The following is a 26,802-nucleotide window of genomic DNA, read 5'->3' on the forward strand; positions in this document are numbered from 1 at the left end:
CTGCCAGGACAGTGGGGATGTTTGACTAAAGAGGCTCGCTGTAATCTCCTATGTTTGAGACCCAGTGGTGTCTGCCCCCCCTTTTCCTATGCGAAGTCCAAGTGGTACATTCCACCAAAAAGAGAGGCTCTATAAATAGAGAAAGATAGAGAATACGGTCCTTTGTGCTCCTCCTCAGAGCAAATAACTACACATTCACCGACTCGTGATAATTCATTACTCTGTGACTGACATGCACACTATTCCTATTAATTGCAATAAGCTGTTTTACAACAATTTACTCCGGACAAGTTTCGAGTCATTAAAAAATAAACATGTGTTTGCAGATGATATGTGAGAAGGTGGCTGTTGTTTTTTATGCGGGTTTAATTGTGGGTTTAGATCACACTTCATATGCTCGTAAAGCCTTCCTCCTCCTCTCCCAGCAGCATCCTCCTCCTCGCGGCGGACAGCTCCGTGGTGCTGAAACCTCCAGCACTAAAACACCGGTGAAGGATTTCATCAGACGGTCGCGAGCGCTCGTTATTGTTGAGGCTGAAACGCGTATTTAACACCAGCCAGATGAAGTATTATCAGCTTCCTGGAGCCATTGACAAAGTCCTGTGGATTTAGATGATTTGATTTCCAGAAAGGGGAAGTCTGTGAGCACCGCCGAGTGGCGTAGAGAGGGGGCACATCGGAGGAGAGAGAGAGGAGAGGAGAGGAAAGAAAGTCGCACAAGAAGTGGACAAACTGACTGAGGTACAGAGATTCACGTGCAGCCACGTCGGAACTCTTTATGGTTCTTCAGTGATGCTCAGATGCTCACAAAGACGCAATAACAACAAGTCTCCATATCACACAGAGCAAACACATGAGGAAGATATTTCTCAGTAAAGAAGAAAAAAAGGCTGATTGATCATTTGGAAGAACATCCAGTATTCGTCCAGTTTCGTCGTGAAATTAATTGTAAGCTCACTCTGCGCCTTTAGGCACCAACCAACCCGTTTTTAATCAAATGTAAAGCGGCCGGTCTGATTAACAGCCCTTGATTTATGAAAATCTCATATGAGTGAGTTAGGTGTTGATATTTAACATCACTCAGAGGAACTTCTAAAATACGTATGCATGAATTCAAAGCATATTTATGTCCGTCATGGAAACTGATATACATTCTTGATTAAATTGGAAATAGGAAAAAAGAAAGAAAGAAACACTGTGAGGTTCACCATATACACATTCATCCATCATGCTCCTGGACAGAATTATCTTTATTATCCGACACTGACCACCATCTTATCCTACACAGAGGTCTGGGTTGCCCCTCGTCCAAATAGAGTGACAGGTTTGAGTGTGCACTCTCAACGTGTGTTCAATTTATTAAGACAGGCACATCTTTTGAATATAAGATATTTCAAATTCAATGGCATGACCTCTCAGTTATAGGATCAATGGCTATTTTGCTTTATTCCTTTCGGAGTCAGTTCATGTTAAACTCCCAAAGGACGACTATATGCTCGAGGTCAATTTGTACAGGATAAGAGCGCTGATATCCCCATGGAAATCCATCTGAGGAATGACGATCAACCTTCAGCAAAGTGGCAGATATGGAAAATGAATCGTTGAAGCTGGGTCTTCTTTTTAAATATTTTGATCTAAACTATATGGAATAGAGGGACGGTACACACACACACACACACAAACACACACACACACACACACACACACACACACACAAACACACACGTAATAATGTGTATGACCATGCACTTGTATATTTAGCTAAGAGTGGTTGCCTGTATGATAATATGTTGTTTCCATATATATAGGTATACGGGCCACAAGGCATTGACATATTCTCCAATGAAGGGACATATGAACTGCTGGTGTACTCCAGTTATGCTTCAGTGTCTTCAGTCAAACCACGCAGCCTAAAGGCCTCATAGCAGACATTTCCAAGGCTCATAATGTTGACCTATTTGTTTTCATTTTTGGCTATGAGGCATGCCTCCCCTCCCACCTTCAACCCCCTCCCCTCCGCCTAGACATTAGCCAACCATTAAATAACAAAAGCGACACACTCCGCGCCTCTCTCACCTCTTTCTGCTATTCCGCCAGCTAAATGGCCCGGTAATGTCATCCCGTTCTCACGGCATGACCGGGCCCCAGCGGGGCAGGAGGCGGGGACGTGGCTTTCTTTGGCATGACACCGCGCTCCGCTCTCCAAGCTTTCCCTCGGGGCCACACTCCATTCACCACGGCAGCCTGGCCTGCGCTCACGCCTGACTTACCTCCAGCAATATTTTTTAATACAAGGGTGAAATGGGAGGGCACAAATCATTGTAATTATGTTCAGTGTGGGCACTGCCGTGATGATTATGTAAGGTACGGCGCCGCAATGGTTCCCTCACGTTCTGTTTCGTCACACAAGCCCACCTACCTGTGCGCCGCCATGAAATGTTTTCAGCGTCGCCCCGGAGTGAAATGGCTTCGGTGACTGAGCCCATCGGACTGATAATAATAACACACAATTAACGAGCAAGATGTGTTGCAGTGTGTCTTTTCGCTCCCAAAATGGTACTTATTTTTTATCCGTTTGGGTATACTCAAACATCACTGTGTAGCTTTGTGGCGTGCGGAGAGAAAACCAAAGCACCGGTCTGTCAAACCATTTTTATTTGTATTCTCTGTAACACTAAACTCTGTTATACTATCCTTCCTCCCAAAGCTCATTAGTGAAATAAATCAAGGCTGGACTGTTAATATTTACAGCCTATTGATGGCAAGACTGCATTTGTAAAACAGGACCAACAAATAGATTTGAATGAGAACAACACGTACAGAGAAAGCCTCTGTCCGTGGTGCTGAATTCAACACGGGGCAATACTGACAAGTACTGCTCTTATCAGGCAAGATGCCCAGAAAATGCTCAATAATACTTAATGAAAGGCTTAAGGCCGACAAGAACACATCAGTATGGACACGTTGTAGACAACCTTATGTGGACCCCCTATTTTTCTCAAAATATTCCTGTGAGCTCATCAAAAACAGGTCACTTCATTCCTCCCCCCTCCAAATGAACGTTTGCAATCATACAACAGAAGAGGCCTATTTTGCCCTTGGAATATTGCTCCCTTGCTCGTCATGGCTTCAATTTTCAGTTTGGGCACTGTAAACGGTTGCAGCAAGGCAAATAAATGAAAAGGGAAATGAAATTCTGGGGAGCCAAGTTACACAAATAGATTGATAATCTGCAAGGGGCACTATAAAAAGCTCTGGCGTTTTCAATATTACCTATTCTGCATAGTAATGTCTTTTCTCACCTCTCCTTCATATGGGACAAAGTTCTAAATCTCCTGTAGCCTTGGGACACCCAGGCTCTATATCACCTCCCAGTAATTTAGGAGGGAGAGCGAAAAGGAATGAGGAAACAGCATGTGCATGACTAAATGCTCAGAAAGTTTAGAGGGACGAGGAGGGCAGGAAGGTCCCCTTTAACTCAATTAGTACCAATTTGTTTGAGATTGGAAAGGATGTGCCGAGAAAAAAATACTCCAGTAATTTTAAAATGTGTGTATGCCGTCTAATAAAAAGTACACAGTGTTCTTGGCATACGCTATGTGTGTGTGGCATGATGATTTCACTCATATATTACATGTGGAATCATCATTTTCATTATATGCAAAGGCTCCAATCTAGTTAACATACATACATATTAGTGTGTGAAAGCATTAATAAAAAAGGGCTTACAAATGTGCAGAAACCCATAAACATAGCTGGTAATTGGGAGAGAGAATCTTTTTCCGTTTCCTGAGGCAAAATGAATTTTATTGGGTCATGTGTGGAATGAACAGTTATACAGTGGAAGTTTGTTGACACTGGTTTGAGATATTATCTCCCACTGGGCAAAAACAAACAAAGGCAGACATGCATTCAAAAACACATTAGAAGCATTACATTATTTGTAAAACATCCCTTCAGCAGATATATGGACTAAACATGTCCTACAGTCTTTGTTTAGTATTAATACACACAGTGATCATATAGGCAATGCTGTGCTTCATCAAATCAGCACACATGTATAGGTCCATAAACTATTTCTAAAATATTGCACGCATAATTTAAGTATACAAGGCATCACACTCCAGTGACCAGAAGCAAGAGAAATAATTGCGCTGTTATGCAAACAAAGTTTCTCCAAGTTTAATTAATGCTGCTGCTACATTATAAGATATTAAAAGGCGCTCTATCCCTATTTCTCAGGGAAAAAAATCGAGAAATTGTTGCATTACACATTTTCTGAAATCGAGAATACAGCCGAGCACAAAACAATAATGTCAAGATGCGATGGATTTCATTAAAATAAAAGCCTGTGAATGTGTGAATGGCTCAGCCTCCTGGGAGTCTCATCCTGCGTCTGTCTCCCGCCCCTGCGGTTCTACCTGGGCTGCATCGGAAAGAAATTAGTGCTGTGACATTTGACACGGGTGGGCGTCTCTGCCTTTGCCGAGCGCCAGCTGCACAGATCAGCCACGCTGACAGCTCCTCTCCTCGACTGCCCCGGAAAACACCAGCCTCTTGACAACATCACACGTACACACTGGCATGCACTGTGCACACACACACACACACACACACACACACACTCACACACACACATACAGCTCCAGGCTCACGGAGCGGCGGCACACATGCACTCACACTCAACACGACAGGAAATTAACCCAATTCTATTGCGGCTACTTTGCGGCTATAAAACCGTATTGTTGTGTCCGACGTCGCGAGTCATCTCGTCAATCATTCAAGACAGAAAATGTCTTTAATGTCCGGCTGCTCTCTGAATCATGCAGCACCAAAATCCTATTTCCACTACAACAGATCAATTCCACTGAGGGGTCATCTGGTGACATGAACTCTGACCCCCGGCTTTGTTGGCGCACACTGATGATACTCAGAGGACTTGACCTGCTTGTCTGGGTGATGTGACACCTCAATTCCAGATAGGCAGCCATTTTGGGGCCAGAGTTTCCGACTCCACAGTGTCATTAATTGCTCTGGGGAGGAAAGTGGGACTCACAGGGGAGCACGATAACACCTGCTTCTCTGGTACACCCCTGGGCAAAATAAATGTCTGGAGTACGGATGAGGAGTAGCCTCCGTGCCACTGCATGTGTGTGTGTGTGTGTGTGTGTGTGCGCTCACGCATGTGTACGTGTGTGTTATATTTTTAGATCACTGTAATATGTGATGGATGCCAGACAAGTGAGAAAACCCACACATGCAAAAGCAAGTATGAGCTTGTCTTTGTTCCCAGAAATCCCACCGGCCTTGTCAAGCTAATGTTGTATTTATTAGCACGAGTGTCCTTCCACACACACACACACACACACACACACACACACACACACACACACACACACACACACACACACACACACACACACACACACACACACACACACACACGGCTGAAACAATGCTGCAGTGACAGGTTTGGGGATAAGTTATATGCTGTGGGCTGGTAGCCTCTCTGCGACTCCATATGTCCCAAAATATCAGGATCCAGGACAATAAGGGATAATCCACCATTCATATTCTTGGCAACACTTTACTTTATGTCCTCATATTTAGTGTTATAAGCACACATTGACTTTTTTAAAATTGATGACCCACTATTAGGTAGTTTTATGCAGATATAAGTGTTTATTAATACACATGTGAGTGGGCGTCCATAAGAAGAGGATGCTGTCCAAACAGATGATGACTAACAATATAATAAAACCCATTGCAATAATAGAAAATATATCTTCACAAGAGAAGTTATAATTGCTGACAAATACTGAACATTTATAAAGACTTAAAAGATGCCCTACATTAGTAAGTAACACATTTATTAAATCTATATTGTATATTTTGTATGGATTTTTTTATTAAATAAGACAAAACAAAGTTGGGCTCAGTCTTTTTTCAACAACAGCCATTCAACGTATTTAGATTTAGTAAATGAAATCATTTTATACATAAGGGTTTTCAGCATCGGTTCACTGTACGCTGAACCAGTTACCATGCTGTTGCTTGTATCATATTATACTAATAAAGCACACTTGTAACCACAGCTGTCACTAAATCAAACAGGACTTAAATTATAACTAAAGCGTTGCCTTTTTCTTCCAATATGTTCCATTTAGAAGCGTTCTGCTCCCTGAACCTCGGCAGTGGTAACTCACTCCTCAGAGCTCCTCAAGCATGTATTTTGTGATAAAAAAAAAAAAACACCTGAAAATGAGCCACTGAATAACAATGAACTACCAGTTCTGGCAAATCTACAGCCCGGTGTGTTGCTTGATGATGGCAGAACAAGGTCTTTTAATTGTTTTTCTCCTCGCAGAAAGCTGTGAGACGTTGCTTTGGCTGAAGTTCCTCCCAACACCGTCCCAGTAAGCAGTCTAATTATAGCTGTTAAGAGGAAGTGATAGCGAATATTGATGATGCACTTAAATCTCTGGCACAGAGAAAAGGCCTTTGATTGCAATATAATAATTTGGCATTTGGCGAGACAAAAGAGGATGCCCAGAAATACATTTCAAGTCTTTGACAGAAAAGTGACAACAAAAGAAATAATGGTGTAATTGAGGTGAGTTCTTGCAGAGTTTGGTGCGTGTGTGTGTGTGTGTGTGTGTGTGTGTCATGTGGTTTGCTCCTGAGTGATGTGTGGACTCTTATCGGCCGGGGAGAGGAAGTATGTGTTACATTTTTTTGTCTGATAATGACAGATGAATGGAGGCAGACAGACAAAAGGATGACAGAATGATGGAAGGGACTGCTAGATAAACAGACAGGTGAAGCGATAGATAGATAGATCCGTTTTACTGTACTGCCTGCCAGTTAAGTTCCAATGTGCTTAGGAGTAACTTTCACGGTGGAGGAATCATTGCCGCTGTGTGGGCTCTGTGAATAGAATATCCAGCCTGGATGAACACGTTTGAGGTGATTGTTCCAACTCGCAAACACAAACACACGTTTAGCAGACGCACGGCCACACTGCGCCGCACGCACGGCCGCCCTTTAAGTTCAATTAGCGTGAAAAAATGCTTTTTTGATGAGATGGAAGGCGGTAAATGGAAGGTGTGCGAGAGGAAAGGAGGGTTGTGTCTGAATTCCGCTCTTCTCTTCAGGTAGAAGCAGACAATGCAAATACCAAAACAGCAATCTTCTCTGCCTGACCCCCATCTCGCACGCCTCTCTGAACTTAAACATCTGGCCCACTGTGTTCACACTAGTCTTTACTCAGCACGTGGACTCTGTGGGACAAATGAAAGAGTATTTGCGCATAAAAAGAAGCAAACCAAGTGTAGAAATCCAAGCCAACAAGTGTGAACTGCTTCTGGCAGACACAATCAGAAAAGGGGCTTCCTGGCAACAGCTTTGCTCAGGTAGGGAAAGGTCATTAATAATGAATGCTAAATCAGCATCTGAAAAAGGTTACCGTTTTCAAACGCTGTACTCTCGTCCTTGTACCTCTCCCCGTAGCATTTATTATAGCCTTTTCAGTTTCCTTTCACTGTCACCTCTTTTGTCAGTGGGAATATGAGCTATGGCTTGGCTCCGGTTCTGCAGGGGGCAGGAAGGGAGATGAGAGGGAAACGGTAGCCTAGTGTGATTCATTCAGACGCGGATCAAGCGTGATGGCTCTGGGAGTGGTGCTGGGTTATTTGGTTTTCGAGGGCCCGATGTCATTGTGTGAGCTTTTTCATAAAATGTAATGCAGTCCCAAAACCGTGGAAGGGTGTGTATGTACTGTATATATATTTATATACTATATATATTCATAAATACATTTCATAATGGAGTTTAAGAAAGGAAGAGAGAAGAGAAGGCTGTCCCTAAATATCTGCGTCAGGAGGTGGATGTACATTATACGGCTCGTGTCTCCTTTGAATAGAGGGAATATGACTCATTCTTCAGCTGCAGACATTTGGACCACATAAAGCACTTTTGTGCACAAACACAAACGTATGCACATATTCATTACAATGCACACAGACGGCGACACAACTCCCACATTGTGTTGTCGGGAAAAAAAGGGAGCAGGAAAGAAGTAAGCGGTGTTGCAAATAGACTTTTAGAAGGCCCTTTGAGCAGGAGGAAGGAGAGCCTTGAAGAGATGACAGCGCCCTCCCTCCCTTCCTCCCTCCTCTTTTCGCAATATAAACCGTGACATATTTTGCCAGTGTTCATAAATGCAGTGCCTAAATCTTCAAATGCATCGCCCAGCATTCGCTCAACAGTGCTGCACTCTCGCTCACAGCTTCCCATGATCCTCGTGGAGGACTCCTGGAGGACAGCGCGGTGTCATGCGGCGAGGCTGTGGCCACATATGTGTGCACCACATGGCTCCCCTGAGGGAACCGTCTGATTGGATAAGGGTGCTGGAGCCTGTCGCCTATCTGTGAACTCTCTTTAATCTGGATATAGTAAGCCCACGGGGAAAGACACATCACAAGGCCCGGGTTCAGTGTTTTTTCAGTGCCTTCATCTCTCTTCCCAACTTACTCATGCAGTTGACAAGAAAAAATGTATGAACTGTACTGTTTTATAAACTGTCACACTTATATACTGACTACAAAGAGTCCAGATCCTGAAGTCACGTTTTAGGGGACGAAGAGACAAAGTGTGATCGGCTGTATGGAGCTGCGTGTAAAGAGGAAGGCGCACGTCGTCATCCTACACGGTGAGTTTGTTTTCTTTGTGAGAAATGTTATTTTATACCCCGCTGCTTAAAGAGAGCCATGTGACATGCTGCTCTTGTTAATTACCTCTTTCTCTTTACTGTTAAATCATCAGGAGGTTGAACTGAGGTGATGCAGCGCCGAGATGTTTCCACGGCAACTTCATCCTACACAAGTGAACACGTATACATATCCGCCGTCTGAAAAGAGGGATCCGCTAATCTTTATTTGAAAATTGTACAAAATAAAACAAAAATCTGAATCAGAATCAGAACATAGCCTACAAGGAATTTGTCCTGGCAGGAGGTTCATAACATTTAACATTTAGCATGAATATTTACAATTGAATCTACAGTAGAATATACAATTAAAGTTACAATAAAGTGCATGGAATGTAAGTGTTATGTGAAAGTGACAAGTGTATTTAAATAACAACGCTAACAATAACAGTGTAGCTATTTCTAAAAAGTGAAATTGTGGTGTGTGTTCATGTGCACTAGAGACTGAGGTTGGTATGAAGAGTATAAGCAGAAGTGTGCGTGTGTGTGTGCATGTGTGTGTGTATACGTGTGCACCTTTACATGCGTGACGTGCATAATGGCCACAGGTGCGTCCGCCTGACTGGCTGAGTGACCTCTTCCTTTCTGTTAGACCCTCATGTCATTCGGAGGCGGAGACAACACTCCCGTGGCGGATCGATCCTCCGCACCGCAGTACTCTGCTCTCCCGTCTCCACACAAAGGGAATGCACCTGCCTGGAAGTGCGGCTCTGACACAAAGCCTGCAGGGAACCAGATGTCTCTGAGGCGTGTTGTGGAATTGATGCTTCCACTTCCGTTCATTTATATCCAACACAAAAAAGAAGCACAACCCAAATGGATATAGATGGGGAAATTATGCCTGCAAGTATTTGCTTGGTCCAAAAAAGAACCACGACAATAACAACACGTGTAAAAACATCACACATACAAATGTTGAGTGTTTTCAGTGTATAAATGAACGTACATGTATTCACGGTAGCTTTATTTACATAACAAACACGTTTAAATTGGGATAATTTATGAAGAGAAACTAAGCTATAAGCTCAGAGTGCAGTGATCAGGTCAGATTCCTGCATTTCATAAAGAGGCTGCATAGTTTTGCAGAACCTGGTTATGAAGAAACACAGCTAACACTATGATGGCTGTTAAATAGAAAATGTATGGATTTTATTGTCCTGAAAGTTTCCACACTGTGCATTGTGTGTGCCGCCAGAACATAGATTAATGTACTTACAACACATAAGTCATAGATATATTTATACAGAATACATAGAGGTTATTGTGATAAGTGAGCTATGGAATTTATTATTAAATGAATTGCGCCACCATTTGTACATCTCTGTGATCAATGCTTTGGTGATCACTTTGTGCTCGTAGCGCGTGTTGCACATGAATGAAGAGGCAGCTACACTCCCTGAAAGCTAGCTGTGTTTGTTGTTTCTCCTGTCGCTTCTCGAGCGACAGGCAAAGACAAGCGCACGCTGAAACGTTTTGGAGATGCAAAGACAAAGTGGCACATTCATTGTATCTTTAAACAATTTGGTTTACTGGTTTCCAACAAGTTGTTTCATTTCTAAATGCTAAAAATGTACATATACTCAAATGTAGCATTGGCTGCAACTGTAATCTTTAGACAGATTGTCATAGCTGTACATATATTACAGGGCTCCAACTAACTAACTGGAGGTGAGAGTACAAATACTCCATTACAAGTCCCTCAGCTAATATCAGCAAACAAGTACTGGTATGCTGATGTATATATAATCTTTATAAGCAGCCTATTACTGTTATACCTGTTTATTTAACTGTGTTAGATACTGTAAGGTAGTTTAATCTAAAACAAATAAAATCATCCTACATTTTAAAATCATAATTTGGAAAATAAGAAGATACTCCAGCTGTAAAAAGTACAATATTTAAGTCTGTAATATACTGCAGTGGAAGTATAAAATAGTAGAGCATTTAAATACCATATTTTTATAATTTATTTATAATTTAAGTTTATTGTAATTCTGTGTGGAAGGAGAACCTAGCAAAATAAGCTTTTCATTGTACAGAGTAACTGTCTGTTATCTGTGCATAAGACAATAAAAATATCTTGAATCTTGGATCTTGAAATACGCATGAAAGTGCAAATACTGCAAATGTGTACTTAAGTGCAGTACTTGAAGACACACAGTTACTTTCCAGCGCTGACACATGCAGTCCCGAGGAGATGTGTGTCCTTCCTGGTGCTGAAGTCAAGGGCCTTCTTGCTGTGACCATAATGTTCACCGCCCAACAGGGACACCTGAGCTCAGTATAATCACCGTAAAGGATGAGGACCCCGTCCTGGAGACGACCGAGCTTCTGAAATGAAGACAAAGCCGTATTCCGTCCTGCCTCATCCCATCCTGCCTCATCCCATCCTGCCTCATCCCATCCTGCCTCATCCCGTCCTGCCTCATCCCATCCTGCCTCATTTCATCCTGCCTCATCCCATCCTGCCTCATCCCATCCTGCCTCATCCCGTCCTGCCTCATCCCATCCTGCCTCATTTCATCCTGCCTCATCCCATCCTGCCTCATCCCATCCTGCCTCATCCCGTCCTGCCTCATCCCGTCCTGCCTCATCCCATCCTGCCTCATCCCATCCTGCCTCATTTCATCCTACCTCATTTCATCCTGCCTCATCCCGTCCTGCCTCATTTCATCCTGCCTCATCCCATCCTGCCTCATTTCATCCTGCCTCATCCCATCCTGCCTCATCCCATCCTGCCTCATCCCATCCTGCCTCATTTCATCCTGCCTCATCCCGTCCTGCCTCATTTCATCCTGCCTCATCCCGTCCTGCCTCATTTCATCCTGCCTCATCCCATCCTGCCTCATCCCATCCTGCCTCATTTCATCCTGCCTCATCCCATCCTGCCTCATCCCATCCTGCCTCATCCCATCCTGCCTCATCCCATCCTGCCTCATTTCATCCTGCCTCATCCCATCCTGCCTCATCCCGTCCTGCCTCATCTCGTCCTGCCTCATCCCATCCTGCCTCATCCCGTCCTGCCTCATCCCATCCTGCCTCATTTCATCCTGCCTCATCCCGTCCTGCCTCATCCCATCCTGCCTCATCCCGTCCTGCCTCATCCCATCCTGCCTCATCCCGTCCTGCCTCATCCCATCCTGCCTCATCTCGTCCTGCCTCATCCCATCCTGCCTCATTTCATCCTGCCTCATCCCATCCTGCCTCATCCCGTCCTGCCTCATCCCGTCCTGCCTCATCCCATCCTGCCTCATCCCATCCTGCCTCATTTCATCCTACCTCATTTCATCCTGCCTCATCCCGTCCTGCCTCATTTCATCCTGCCTCATCCCATCCTGCCTCATCCCGTCCTGCCTCATCCCATCCTGCCTCATCCCGTCCTGCCTCATCCCATCCTGCCTCATCTCGTCCTGCCTCATCCCATCCTGCCTCATTTCATCCTGCCTCATCCCATCCTGCCTCATCCCATCCTGCCTCATCCCGTCCTGCCTCATCCCATCCTGCCTCATCCCGTCCTGCCTCATCCCGTCCTGCCTCATCCCATCCTGCCTCATCCCATCCTGCCTCATTTCATCCTGCCTCATTTCATCCTGCCTCATCCCATCCTGCCTCATTTCATCCTGCCTCATCCCATCCTGCCTCATCCCATCCTGCCTCATTTCATCCTGCCTCATCCCATCCTGCCTCATCCCGTCCTGCCTCATCTCGTCCTGCCTCATCCCATCCTGCCTCATCCCATCCTGCCTCATCCCATCCTGCCTCATCCCGTCCTGTTTCATGTTGAAAGTTGTCTTCCATCAAACTTCCACTTCTTCCAACGCTGTCAGAAACTCTGACAGCTTTAACGATAGCGCCTGCCAATTCTCTCAGTAATGGACTTGCTTGTTTACTGTGATTTATGGTGATCGCAATTAACACAGTTAATGATTTATTGATGTTAAATTCCCTTTGACTTTAGAAGGAGCCGCCTCACACAAAATGGTCCGAATGGTCCGGTGATCATGGCCGACCTGAAGGAGCTTCAGACTTTCATTAGACGTTCAACATTAACATCATGTTTAGTGTAATTCTTCACGTGGAGGTAGAATTAGGAGAGCTAATGTTGTAATCAAGAAAACATAATTAGCTAAATGAAGATTTGTCATATGGAATATTTACATCAATCTCTATTATCCTCGGTAAATGAACCGAAACTAAGAAAGCACAGGTATTACGGATCACTATTTTGACTGAGAAATGATATAATTGACCTTCATCGCAGATGGGTAAACAGACCCAAAGAGACGGCTGAAGACGAAGACACAAGGACAAGGCAAAGACACACACACACACACACACACACACACACACACACACACACTCTTTAATCCTCCTCCTTCCCTCCGATTTTGTTGTGTTTGAAAGAACACACAACCACACAATCCTCCAGCAGGAATACAGACACACACATCAAAGCAGCTGGTGTGAGGGTCTCATCACATGACGGAGCAAAGACACTCAGCGAGGATGAAGAAAACTAAAAACTAGTCCCCTCATGGTATGAACAACACATCCTTGTAACCCACCGCAAACAAAACTGCTCCGCTGCCGACTGTGTGGTCTCAGGCTGAGTGAGGATTAATGTTCTCCCCATTAATAAAATTACAAAGTGAGGGAATGAGCATAATACGTGGGACTGGCTCCTGTGAAACGGCCCTCGCTGCCCTCCTGGGGAAGAGCTGCTTCATGTCCAGACTAATCCCTCGCCACACGCGCCACCTTTCTCTGTTCCAACACATTTCAAATCCAAACCCAAACGTCAATAGTCATTTCATCCGCAGACGGGGAAGAATGAGAAGCGTGTGTGTGTGTGTGTGTGTGTGTGTGTGTTGGGGAGGGACGGGGGATAGTTGCACCATGACGGACGTGTGGAACAACAAATGAACAATGCCTCCAGCAATATCAAAGATGTCGATGGGAGGAGACTTGAATGGCGTGTCGGTGGAGACGTTGATTATTACTCATGTCAATTGTAGAGATGATGAGTGCTCTGGGGCATCGCTCGCTCTCTCTCTCTCTCTCTCTCGCTCTCTCTCTCTGTTTTTCTTGTCATATCCCGGAGTTTCAAGGTAATGAACGCCTTTCGTTCTGTTGTCTGATGTAATTGAATAATGGGTGATGTACACATGTCGTGCAGCGTGAAAGTCACACAAATAAATCCAACCACATCTCTCTCACACACACACACACACACACACACGCACACACACACACACACACACACACACACACACACACACACACACACACACACACAAACAGATCGGCTTTGTCCCAGGAAACATTTCTAGAGATTAGGCTGCTGATATTCTTCATTTTTCTTGTCAACAAATTCAGTGAAAAAAAACAAAACAACAACACTGAATTGATCACTAACAGTATTGCCTGTTTAGCTAAAGCCTGATATAGTTTGTGCCATATCCTCTATTAATGTCCAAAAATATCATAAATACAAAACTGAGTTGCACATCTTCATACATTTCCATGAACATAGTGTAAGCGACGTGGGTGTTTGAGCAGGAATAAAACTGCCATAACACAACGGCTTAGATTTGTTAGACAGACATGGAGCAACATTTGCATTAATCTGGAGTAGCATGCAGTGGGTTAGTGTTAGTGTTCAGTAGCATGCAGTGGGTTAGTGTTAGTGCTCAGTAGCATGCAGTGGGTTAGTGTTAGTGTTCAGTAGCATTCAGTGGGTTAGTGTTAGTGTTCAGTAGCATGCAGTGGGTTAGTGTTAGTGTTCAGTATCATTCAGTGGGTTAGTGTTAGTGTTCAGTAGCATGCAGTGGGTTAGTGCTAGTGTTTAGTAGCATTCAGTGGGTTAGTGTTAATGTTCAGTAGCATTCAGTGGGTTAGTGTTAGTGTTCAGTAGCATTCAGTGGGTTAGTACTAGTGTTCAGTAGCATTCAGTGGGTTAGTGTTAGTGTTCAGTAGCATGCAGTGGGTTAGTACTAGTGTTCAGTATCATTCAGTGGGTTAGTGTTAGTGTTCAGTAGCATTCAGTGGGTTTGTGTTAGTGTTCAGTAGCATTCAGTGGGTTAGTACTAGTGTTCAGTAGCATTCAGTGGGTTAGTGTTAGTGTTCAGTATCATTCAGTGGGTTAGTGCTCGTGTTCAGTAGCATGCAGTGGGTTAGTGTTAGTGTTCAGTAGCATTCAGTGGGTTAGTGTTAGTGTTCAGTAGCATGCAGTGGGTTAGTGTTAGTGTTCAGTAGCATGCAGTGGGTTAGTGTTCAGTAGCATGCAGTGGGTTAGTGTTAGTGTTCAGTAGCATTCAATGGGTTAGTGTTAGTGTTCAGTAGCATTCAGTGGGTTAGTGTTAGTGTTCAGTAGCATGCAGTGAGTTAGTGCTAGTGTTCAGTAGCATTCAGTGGGTTAGTGTTAGTGTTCAGTAGCATTCAGTGGGTTAGTGCTAGTGTTCAGTAGCATTCAGTGGATTAGTGTTCAGTAGCATTCAGTGGGTTAGTGCTAGTGTTCAGTAGCATTCAGTGGGGTAGTGCTAGTGTTCAGTAGCATTCAGTGGGTTAGTGCTAGTGTTCAGTAGCATTCAGTGGGTTAGTGCTAGTGTTCAGTAGCATTCAGTGGGTTAGTGCTAGTGCTCAGTAGCATTCAGTGGGTTAGTGCTAGTGTTCAGTAGCATTCAGTGGGTTAGTGCTAGTGTTCAGTAGCATTCAGTGGGTTAGTGCTAGTGTTCAGTAGCATTCAGTGGGTTAGTGCTAGTGTTCAGTAGCATTCAGTGGGTTAGTGCTAGTGTTCAGTAGCATTCAGTGGGTTAGTGCTAGTGTTCAGTAGCATTCAGTGGGTTAGTGCTAGTGTTCAGTAGCATTCAGTGGGTTAGTGCTAGTGTTCAGTAGCATTCAGTGGGTTAGTGCTAGTGTTCAGTAGCATTCAGTGGGTTAGTGCTAGTGCTCAGTAGCATTCAGTGGGTTAGTGCTAGTGTTCAGTAGCATTCAGTGGGTTACCTGCATACTACTGAACACTAACATGCTCCGTTGCCGTTATCTCTGGGTCCGTCACTGTGAGTGACACTTAGTACTCATATGATCCATTGTCATAACAACAGTGATTAGAGCAGCATGACACGCAGTTTAAAAAAATATTCTTTTATTTGTACATAATGTATCTGTCCTGTTGAGCTGTAGCTTATTAATATAATAAGACCAATGAGGCAAGCAGACAAATAATATACATTAAAAAGTAAGAAGACATATAAAGAGAAAGACAAGATAACAGGCAGATAGACATGGTGGAAAACAGGAACCCACCAAGCACACAGTGAAGAAGACAGACTGACAGACAGACAGACATATGACTGGTAGAACGATTGATACCCCTCATGGGTCGAGAAAACAGACAGCCAAGCATAGAGTAAGATGACAGGTAGAAAAAGATGCAGATAGACAGTGCTAGAGGAAGACACACATGCTGGTAGACAGGCATAAAGACAGACAGACAGTCGTCGGGTCCGGGCCGGTGTAGAACAAAACTGTCTGTCCAGCAGGCACACAGTAAGACTACTGGGTGACCCGGTCAGGACCCCAGTGGCACATGATCAGCGTCAATAATTCCGGGAAGACTGTAGACTTTCACATGTATAGACAAGCAGACAGACAGAAAGAGGAGGAGGAGAGAGAGAGAGAGAGAGAGAGAGCGAGAGAGTGAGAGTGAGACAGTGTTGCAAATGGACAGGTGGAGAACACACACACACACACACACACACACATGGAGGGCATGCATAGCAGCAGGCAGGCAGACCGGCAGGGCCAGGAATAAGCCTGGGCAGGAGATAAGATTCCTGGGTGGCTTTGCCGTGGGCACGGGTCTACAGAGCACAGCAGCCTGGGGCAGAGGGAGGAGAAGGGTGAAGACACAGGAGGGGAGAGGGGGAGACGGCACGGCGTTATCACGCCGCTGCAGAGGCTGGGCTGAGGGAAGGGGCAGTCTGGGAATCACACTTCCACTTCTGCCCTCCCTCTCCCTCCATGATCCAGCAGCGAGACAGAAGGGGGAAAAACATCAGAAAGGACCAGAAAAAACGAAAAAAAATCCCTGAAAAGAAAGTGTTTGTGGGCGTGTACATGCTTCTGACTGATACTGTCTACGACTCAGGCACACAATGTTCCTTTATCCTTTTTTTCACTGTATTTTTGAGAGTGCGTATAGTTTGTTGAACACAGAGAGAAAGAGAGCAAAGTCAAGCAGACAAAGGTAGAGAGAGAGAAAGCAAGAGACTACACTCAAAGATGTTGAGTATCTTTGATAATGATGGTGCACCGTGTGTGGGGATGTTTACAACATAGCATCCAGTAAGTGAGAGGCAGGATCGGAAAAGAGTTTCGGTGAAACTAAACACACACATGTATTCATATACATTCTCCTGCTCCTGAAGGTATACTGTGTGTGCTACTGTGAACAATCATGTGTCTTTGCAGACTGGATAGGTGTCGCCCAGCATGCAGGCGGCGCATGTGTATGTATGTGTCTGTCTTCACAGCAGGATCTGATCTACTCACTATATGCGAGGGTCTAAATAACATGCAGCGCGCCGCCTCACCAACAGGTCTGCACAAGCAGCGATGCAACGCAACACAGCCGAGACACATTTTCTGAACTGGTACACAACAGTGTGAGGCAACAACGTTTGAATAACGACGCGGACAAGATGAATTAAGTCGTTCAAACCTGCAGAAAAAAGACAAAACACCATAAAATAACTACTTTTATTTAGATTATATGATGCTATTGTGTTATATATTTTGATTATCATTTTAAATTAGTTTTTGCATTGTGTGTTTTCCTAATTGTATGTAAGAAAACAATTTAAGGATGCAGACAGCAGGGTAGGTATCCTTTCCTCATCTATCTCCCTTTCCCCCACATCTCAATCTAGCAGTGATAAAGGAGAGCCTTCGTTGCCAGACACATGGCCAATTACAAATTAGCCAGTTTGTCGGGGGGGAAATCGTAATCAGGCTTCAAGAGGTGGAGGCCCTTGAAGATTAATTGGAAATGGGCCCCCGGTAAATGTCAATGGCAATCAAGGGTTTGTACAGCTCTGATTGACTCTGTACACAGACCCCTCTACCCAGGATAAGCTTTCTCCTGCCACGACATCGCTGGCACCGCTCCCTCACCCTCTTAGACACGGCACAAAGGAGGCAAGGGGAAAATGGAGATGCGAGACAGCGTTGAAATACCGAGGGAGAAAAGAAAAGAGGAACGTTTGACATGTTCCACCCACCGGTGTGTTCAGGTTTAGGAGCTTTGGTTGTGATTTGAAAGGGTGTGGTGCAGACGCACAAACACCAAAAGAAGCAATTTCCATGGTGTGAGCAGAGTGAAAGTCATCATGAAGGACATTTGATGTTCTTTCAAATACAAACAACAATTTCCACATCCGTCTACTCTCCCCGATTCAACTACCCATGTTTTACTATTTGATGCCGAAATGTAATATCTCATAAACCACCACACATAAAACCTAGCTGCATTATTTAATTGAAGTTTTTACCTGAATCAGCCAATAAATACAGTATAAATTGTTGCTGTTGTGGAACGGATGATTGCAGAACTAAGAAAGTTTAAGAATGATTATACATGTAAGCTACTATACAGATTATAATTTTTCAGAAATTGTTGCGAGCCCTCTTTACTGACCATGTAATGTAAAATAAATGTAAGATCAGTGTTTCATTCATGACATCAAAACCCTTTTAGGCTGATTAATAAAACATTTTCTGTAGTACGTTTTCTGTTTAAACAATACACGTAAGACCATGCTAACTAGCCTACTACCGTAAAAGTCGGGTTACAAGCCGCTCCTACCTCCGGTCAGTGTCCCCGCTGTAGCAAGCTAGGAGCAGCTGCTAGCTAGCGCTGCTGCTGCTACTGCCCGCGTCGAGCCTGGTCCCGCTACCTTCGGTGGTTTTCGGGGAGCTAGCGGAAGTTAGCTTGGAAGTAACGGAGCGCTAGCAGGAGCCTCAGCTGGCTACAGCGGGGAGCTAACGGGGACACTGACCGAAGGTAGTAGCACCTCGTAACCCGACTTTTACGGTAGTCTTGCTAATGCTACTGGCGGTAGAACACCTCAGTTCTTTAGATCCTCGGATGTATCATTAGAACTGGATACCTGACTTCAAGATGATGTCAATCAAACTGAATACATTTTGTTCACTGAACCCAAAAAGTTTCCTATCTTTCGGGTTTACTTATTGCTATTGTTGCATTACTTTTGTGCAGACCTTCTCTCGTCCCATACACTTTACATCCAGGACATGTTTGTAATTTGGAGGTGTTTTCATTTCCGGTTGAGTGTGAACAAACTTCCCTTTTAATTAAGCTAACAAGCCGTTAGCTCCCTCTCACAGCGTTACAGTGGTATCACCGATACTCAAAATGTCTGAGAGAACTTTTAACGGTTCTCGGTTAACGGTTGTCAGTTTTTGATGCCAGGGAAAAGCTGTCCTCACCGTCAGAGCGACCTGTCTTCCGTTCTTTGGGATTTTTTACCTGTAAAGAGCCGGAGCGACAGCGAATCGAAGCATGACAGGTCAGCCCGGCTTGGATGGCATCTCGCCGCTCCGCCAAAGCTGCAGCGTAGTGACAAACGCTGTCAATATATTGACTGACTGTCAGAAAGTTGGAAAACAGGATTTTCTTACACAACCCAGCCTTGTCACACTCAATCTTTCTACAGTGCATTTAATTCCACTGCTTCCGCCCGTATCCTCACACCCTTGCAAATTCCTGTTACTGAGGCAGAAAACACCCGCTTTAGTCGATTAGATGCCTCCGCTGACAGGAAGCGCAAAGTCAACTGAGCATTGAGGCAAGATGACTAATGAGGAGGGAGTGACAGAGGAGTGTTACGTCAATTATTTCATGGATACTGGCAGTTCATCAACTCCAAACAAACATTAGTTACTAAAGATTTTAGGGTTTACCAGTGCAGAAGCATTCAGTAACACTGTGTGCAAAGCAGCAAACCAGCTTTGATAGGAGAGCCGTTAATGAATCTCTCTCTGACCCTTCTTGCTCTCCTCGTGACCCTCGTGAGGAGGAGATCCTATACATGCAGTTTGAGGCTGTTGAGTGAGTATACTGATACCACTCTTAATCTTATGGTATGGTATCTAGCTATGTTTAGATCACATCATAATCATGTCTCTAGAGAAGTGCACAGTCTTCTTAGACAAGCAACAGAAACAAAACAAAACATGTTTTTTACTGAAAGCCCATATGTACTAATGCAGATAGACCTTGTTGTTTCTCTCTCTCTCTCCCTCTCTCTCTCTCTCGCTCTCTCTCTTTCTCCAAAGCATACTTGATGTTTTGGGCCATTGCAACTGTTTAGGTCAGACAGTTCAGGGTGTCCATGCATTTTCACTCTCACACAAACATAAGAATACAAATTGTGCACAACGGAACAAAAATAAAAAGCAGAGAACTGTCTCGGGTGAATAAGCCAAGATCAGGATGTTAACTTACAGTGTGAGGGGAATGTAGATGCCGAGAGGAACTTTACTTTATCATGACACAGACACAAAGGTGGTTAGGTCAGTAATGGCGGGAAGAGAATCTCAAAATGATATGTATAACAAGCTACAGACAAATATTTACAATATAATTCATGCAGAAGCGACACACAGATGGATACCACCTCTGCCACCAATTTGCAAGACATTTCTATGAATGTGAGGCTGTGGGAGCTTTTAAGGCGATTTTGATCTGCTGTGCCAACAAAATGAAAGAGAACACACTGCTGTCAACCACAGCAGTGTTTTCCTTCTGGGTTTAATACCTTTGACGAGACTAAAGAAAACAAATCCTGGACTTATACACCGCAAAAAAAAACAAGAGTCAATCTCATCAAGTTGATTTGTGTAGGACATAGTCCAAAAGCAGATGGTAAACAAATATTTTTGAAACTGTGTTCCCTTTGATATTCTGGATGGGGCTTCACCGTCGGATTTGTAAGCCAGCGCCAGCGACAACTGCATTTTAGAAGTGCTGCCAGATTTATTACAAGGGGGAACTGGAGCAGAACAGCTCTCTGGCGATGCACCATGGACATTATGCAAATACCATGAGAGAACATATTAGCTAGTCTATCGGTTCCCCTTTAGAGATGCCTCCACCAAATTGTCTCAGAAGTCGCAGTGAGCTCCTACTGAGCCGAGGAATGGGTGAATTTAAATCAGGGTGACAGAGCAGCCTTTTGGACATTTTGTATCCAAATGTGCAGGTCCTTATTCCCAAAAAAAGCAGAGCGAACAAAGCGCATCTCTTAATTTTGTGTTTTGCAACAATCACATGCAAATAGCACATACTTGATCGTCCCAAATACGCCTTGATAAAGATGCATTCAATCCGAAAAACCCGTAGTAGCTCATTGAAACACATTTGGTGTAATGTCCCATAACACTTGACTTGCACATCTCCAGGAGAGCATTTGAGCACAAGTCAGAATGGTTGGAGCGGCAATGTTGACGATGGCATATATTCCCGGTAATAGCCTTGATGTTTGTTTTTAAAGAGGCTGTGGCACTGCATGCTATTATAGGGCTAATGATGTACGATTGTCATCTCACACATTGCAGAGTTAATTGGGCCTCTGTGATCATGCCTAATGGCTTTACCAGGGAATTATTGACACAATGATGTGGGCCGACGTGCTACAGGTAGGAGAATAAATAAATAAGCAAGCCCCCGCCGCCCCCACCTCTTTTTCCCCAGACGCGAAGCTCGTCAATCTTGGCAACTGCCTCTGGAGCACCCCAGTCAGTTAACATTTTAGAAAATGGCTGCCCATTAATAATAAAGGCATATTAACATAAGTGAATTCTGCTGCGGTGTGGGATTCAGTGGAACAGTTATTAAAGTCCAATTTGGCCCCATTAATAATGCATCCACCTTTGACTTTCTGATATCCAGATTATGTGGTATTACTGTGGCAATACATTATTTATTAACCACTTTCAATTGGGGACCTTGATGACTTCTAATTGGTAGGTGGTGGTGCCATTAAGTTATCCCTGATGAGACTTGTCAATCAAGATGCATCCTCCAGACATCGGCGTCCGACCGACTACGCACACACACACACATACACACACACACACACACATGCACACACTCGCAGTCGGAGCCGGGTGCCAACAGTGCCAACAGTGCCACTGTGCGGGACCGGGGCACAGTGCTCCACCCGGCCGCCCCGCCAAGACACAGAGGTCTGACTCCTGTCCATCACGGCCGTTTGAAGTGTGGCAGAGGGGCGGCTAAGCGGCATGCGGCCTGCTGTTGGAAAGGCCTGGCGTTAAAAGTTAATGGCTCCTGTACTATGCTGAATGACACCGGAAGGGTGAGCGGTTGTCATGCCTGCGTCCTCTGGGGGCCTATTGTCAGTCAGTCACTCAGATAGACAGACGCTGGCACACAGATACACCCACCACTACTGTATGCACTCTAGACACACTTGGACAAGGGTATATAGGCGAGCAGGAACATGCCAACATGCATAATTAATGTTTTTGGATATGCAAACACATCATGCTGACGAAACAAGGCTGTCAGCTTACAAGGCAGCGTGCCCTAACTTTTCTGATGACACAATGCGCAGTGAGACAATGACAACGCATCCCGTTCAACTTCAGGCTATTACAATCACGCTGAATAGCATGTCACCCTGTCCGGCCTGTTGAGATTTCCATTGCATGGTAGATCAGCACAAACTAATTTGAAACTGAATGACAATCACTTGCTGAAGAGCGTTCTCGCTGCACTGAAATGACTGAGTAACAATTTGTGCACAGCAGAGTAAAGAGAAAACGGAAAAAAGGAAAAAAGGAGCGCGAATGAATTCCGCTCCCCTGAGTGCTGGCAAGAAATGGAATCGAGATAAAAAAGGAGGAAGTGAGATATCTTGTTAAATACACTGGAATTGGATACACACAGCCCGGCCGTACAAAGCCCGCTCCCACACACACACACACACACACACACACACACACACACACACACACACACACACACACACACGCGCACACACACACACACACCTACACCTACACCTTACCCTCACAAACATAAAGAACCAGCTGAGCATACAGTTTTAGCTGCACACCCCCTAAGAAATTCAAGCGATGCACATATTTCAACACAAATAAGCAATCTTTCGGAACCTACCTGGGTCTTATTAATTGATATTTAATCTGGGCTCCATGAGGGAGATTTTCTGGCAAATAAAAGGGACCTCATGTTGAATCTGGCAAGCACTACATCCCAAGAGCTGCGGTAGCACCAGCTGTGCGTGAATCGGAGATATTTAGCAGCTCTGTTAACGAGGATGGATACGGTGCAAAGCGTTCTTGATCAGGACTCTTCAGGCCACCTGGATCCCTGCACCGGACCGTCCTCAGTCTGGGACCACCGAGGTAACCCTCATCTGCTCGTGATGCGTTCCTGTCATGCAGAAATCAATTCACTTCAATAGGAGCAGAGACTGGTAACACACAGCAGCCGAAGCAGAAATACAATACCAGAGTTAAAGTGCAGATATCCAAGCTGACAATAATGTCCACTAGATTCTAACTCCCTTTTGAAAAAAGCAACCAGATGTTTCAATCCATTGTGTAGATGATACGCTCTCAACCTGTGTGAAGACACATGCTTTCATTAACATGTTGGGTTAACTGAGCAGACCATCTCTGTTTCAGCATTATTACTAATTTAACTGAGCATTGACACTAATTTACACCAAGCTAACAAGAATGTAGTGCAATGCAATAAATCCACCTACATGAAGGTTATTCTGTTCAGTTTTTGTTTTAGAAAGGAATAATGTATTATTACTATCATTGTTATGATAATTATTAATATGTGTTCTTCTAAATATGCCATGGTTGTGGAATTTTCCACCTTTTGATTGTGATTGTCTGGCCTGGTTTGTGTGTTTAGTTTGTGTGTTTTCCCATTTTTAGCGTCAGGTCATTTGCTTCCATTCCTCAGCCATATTTCCTCGTGTTTTTAATTTTTTTTTCGTTTCCAGTTTGTTAATGCACACTTTTCTTTCCAACCTGCTTTCTTGAGATCGTGACAAAAGTGTTTACTTATTGCATGCTATGACGTGTTTGTAATGCGATCAACACGAGGGAAAGTATATGGTCTTTGTTTACCAGACTTGTCACATGAATGATGGACTTATCATTTTCATATATTTATAGTATGATTAATGGATGTCTTTCATGTTTAATTAATCATTAACTAATAGTTTGTTAAGGTCTTGTTAGCGACATTATTATAAAATGTTAGCATTAATATTCATGTCCACTGAATATTCATGTCCATCCTCGCCCATCAGTATGCCTGCTAGGCGCCAGTAGAAGGCCAGCACTTATAATTGCCAATCTTTTCCTGTTGGTTGACAGTACAGAAGAGTCATTTCCTTGCATTCAAATCTGCGAGTCACACAAAGCCGGCTTGTCAACTTTCCACTTCATTACAGGTCAAGCAATAGACTCATTTCTCTCAGGCGCGTCGCTCCCATAATTGTTTTCTACCTCTCCGTTCGTAGCCAATTTACATGCGCTTCCTTGCTGAGTGTGAAAGAGACAGAGGGGGAAAGATGAGAATGCTCCGGCTTTTCACTTCCACTCACCGTCCATTAACGACTTGACACGTGGAATGCAAAAAGTAATATGAATTTTGTTCCCCTTTCTGTAGCATTTGCTTAGAGGCATATGATACAGTATGTTGGGAATTCGATAGCACATTATGGTATAGGACGGAGAAGAATGGTGTGAAAGCAGCTGAAGTAAAGGTAGAGGCTGCGTGCAGCAATACGTCAGGAATAGGATGTGCTTGTTTATATAAGTGCTTCCAGTATATAAAACTATACACTCTATAGTTGTGAAACGTTACAATGAAGGCAAATACGCCGTAACTTTAGTAAAAATGAAAAAGAAAAAAATAGTCTGAGAAATGAAGAAGTGAAGCCAATTAAAATAATCTTAAAAAGAGTAACAATATAACTAATTGTCTGTCTTGTTTTACAGTTCAAATTCTCACCAGCAGATTACCACAAGTTACTGTACATTGCATAGCAAATGTAAGCTATCCTGACTATAGCTTTGTCATCAAGGTCTTGGCCTAATATTCATTTATTTTAAAATCTATTTGACAGGGACCACTTATAATAAACACATTGTAACGCTTGAAATCGGATGCATTGTACAGAGATGTAGCTGTGAAGCTCAATTTCATCCTAACAGAGTGAAAGTGCATCCGCTTATAAATAAACACGGCCTCGGTTGAGGCTCTGGTACTTTGCATGCAGATGTATTGATCTGATAACAGATGTTTGTTTTGTGCTGCTCCTGCTAAGAAACTGAGCACAAAAAGGGAGACTGAGGGAACAGAAAGTGATACATACACCAGTTATGATTTGATACATTACCACTATAAACCAAGACATATACCTAACACCTGCAAAATGGAGTCGGCCTCCAGTGCACCCACAGGCTGCTACCAGGAAAGCCTACGCAGAGGCAGAGGAGCTGGCGTTATTACAACCGTAGTGAAATATTAAGAACCTGCACAAGTCATAAATACTAGTGCAATATAATTATTTGGCAAAGGAAGGAAAAATAAGACAAACTGTGGCAGTTAAATTAGCCTAACATTAAAGTAAAATAATGACTATTTCACATATCCTCTGGCTTCTGCAAATATTTCAAAATAAAAGTCAGATCTTTAGGTCCTCGGGGCCCAGCTCCTGTGTTAGAAGTGGAAAAAGTACGATAGCCAAGCAATGCTTCATATTTACTTCCCTGACACACTTCTGCCCTTCTAACCAAATGAACTCTGTTTAGTTTTAAGATTCGCGGAGTGTTGTTCCTCGCAGCTTCCTAACCAACACTCACTACCAGTGACCTTTCAGAGGAGGCATGTGTCGGCCGGGCGTCGCCTCAGAGCCCATGAATGGAGCCATCATGCACTTTAACCCACGGAGAAGCATAAATCCAGCTTAACGCTAACCGTAACCACAACTGTCACCCTTGAAGCTAAACCTGACCCTGATCAAGACTTAACGCCAGAATGTAGTGTTTTACCCTGTCGGCGCAGATTTCATATTTCTGTCGTCATAATATGAGTTATACAAATATATATTAGGATTTTCAATTCCTCATCGAACATCTTTTGTTGCAGAGGATTTTCTACGTCGATGTCTATGCAGTAATGCTCATACAGCAGCCCTGTAATACTCAATCTGTCCCTCTCATGTGTCTATGAATCTTCATCCATCTGATAATCGTGCCCCCTCTCCACTGAAAATCTCTCTCAGCCTCTTTCCCATCGAAGGCAAGTTTCTCGTATGTCACCCTACGCACAGGCCGCGCGATAATGCTAATTCACCACGACAACAATTTAGCATCGTTACCATAAATGCTCGACACGTACCCAAACAGCCCCCATCGTGAGTGGCACCACAATTACACAAAGAAAGGAGCTGACAAACTGAAACGTAACGCGAGCAAACCTTGACGCCGGATTGCATCAGGAGCTGCAGAATCAACGGCAACGGGCCTCTTCAACCGGGTTTGGCAAACATTGCTGTTGTGGCACACGTGTGCATTTAAAGACTTCTTGACTCGAAGGTATGAAAGGATGTAAAACCGTTTTTTTGCTTGTCTTATTCTTGGCGTTTCCAAAAAAAAGTAGTCTGGCTCTCACTTACAGAATCAAAGCTCTGCTTTTCTGCCTTTTCAAAGTCTGATGTGTGCATGCTTCATCGGCGAGGAATGAATTTCAGCTCGGCCGCGTGCATTTTATCATCGACAAGCATGTGTGAGCCTCTTTTATGGCACATTCCTGCTGTTTTGGTTAACTTGTAACAAACTACCGTTATCAAACAACTGACGGAAGCGTTTCATTTTCCCATTTCACCCGACCACAAGGATGTTTTTTCCCTGGCTGTACTGCGGCAAGACCTTCACAA

This window comes from Taurulus bubalis (assembly GCF_910589615.1).
Source record: "Taurulus bubalis genome assembly, chromosome: 5".
In the NCBI taxonomy this organism is placed as follows: Eukaryota; Metazoa; Chordata; class Actinopteri; order Perciformes; family Cottidae; genus Taurulus; species Taurulus bubalis.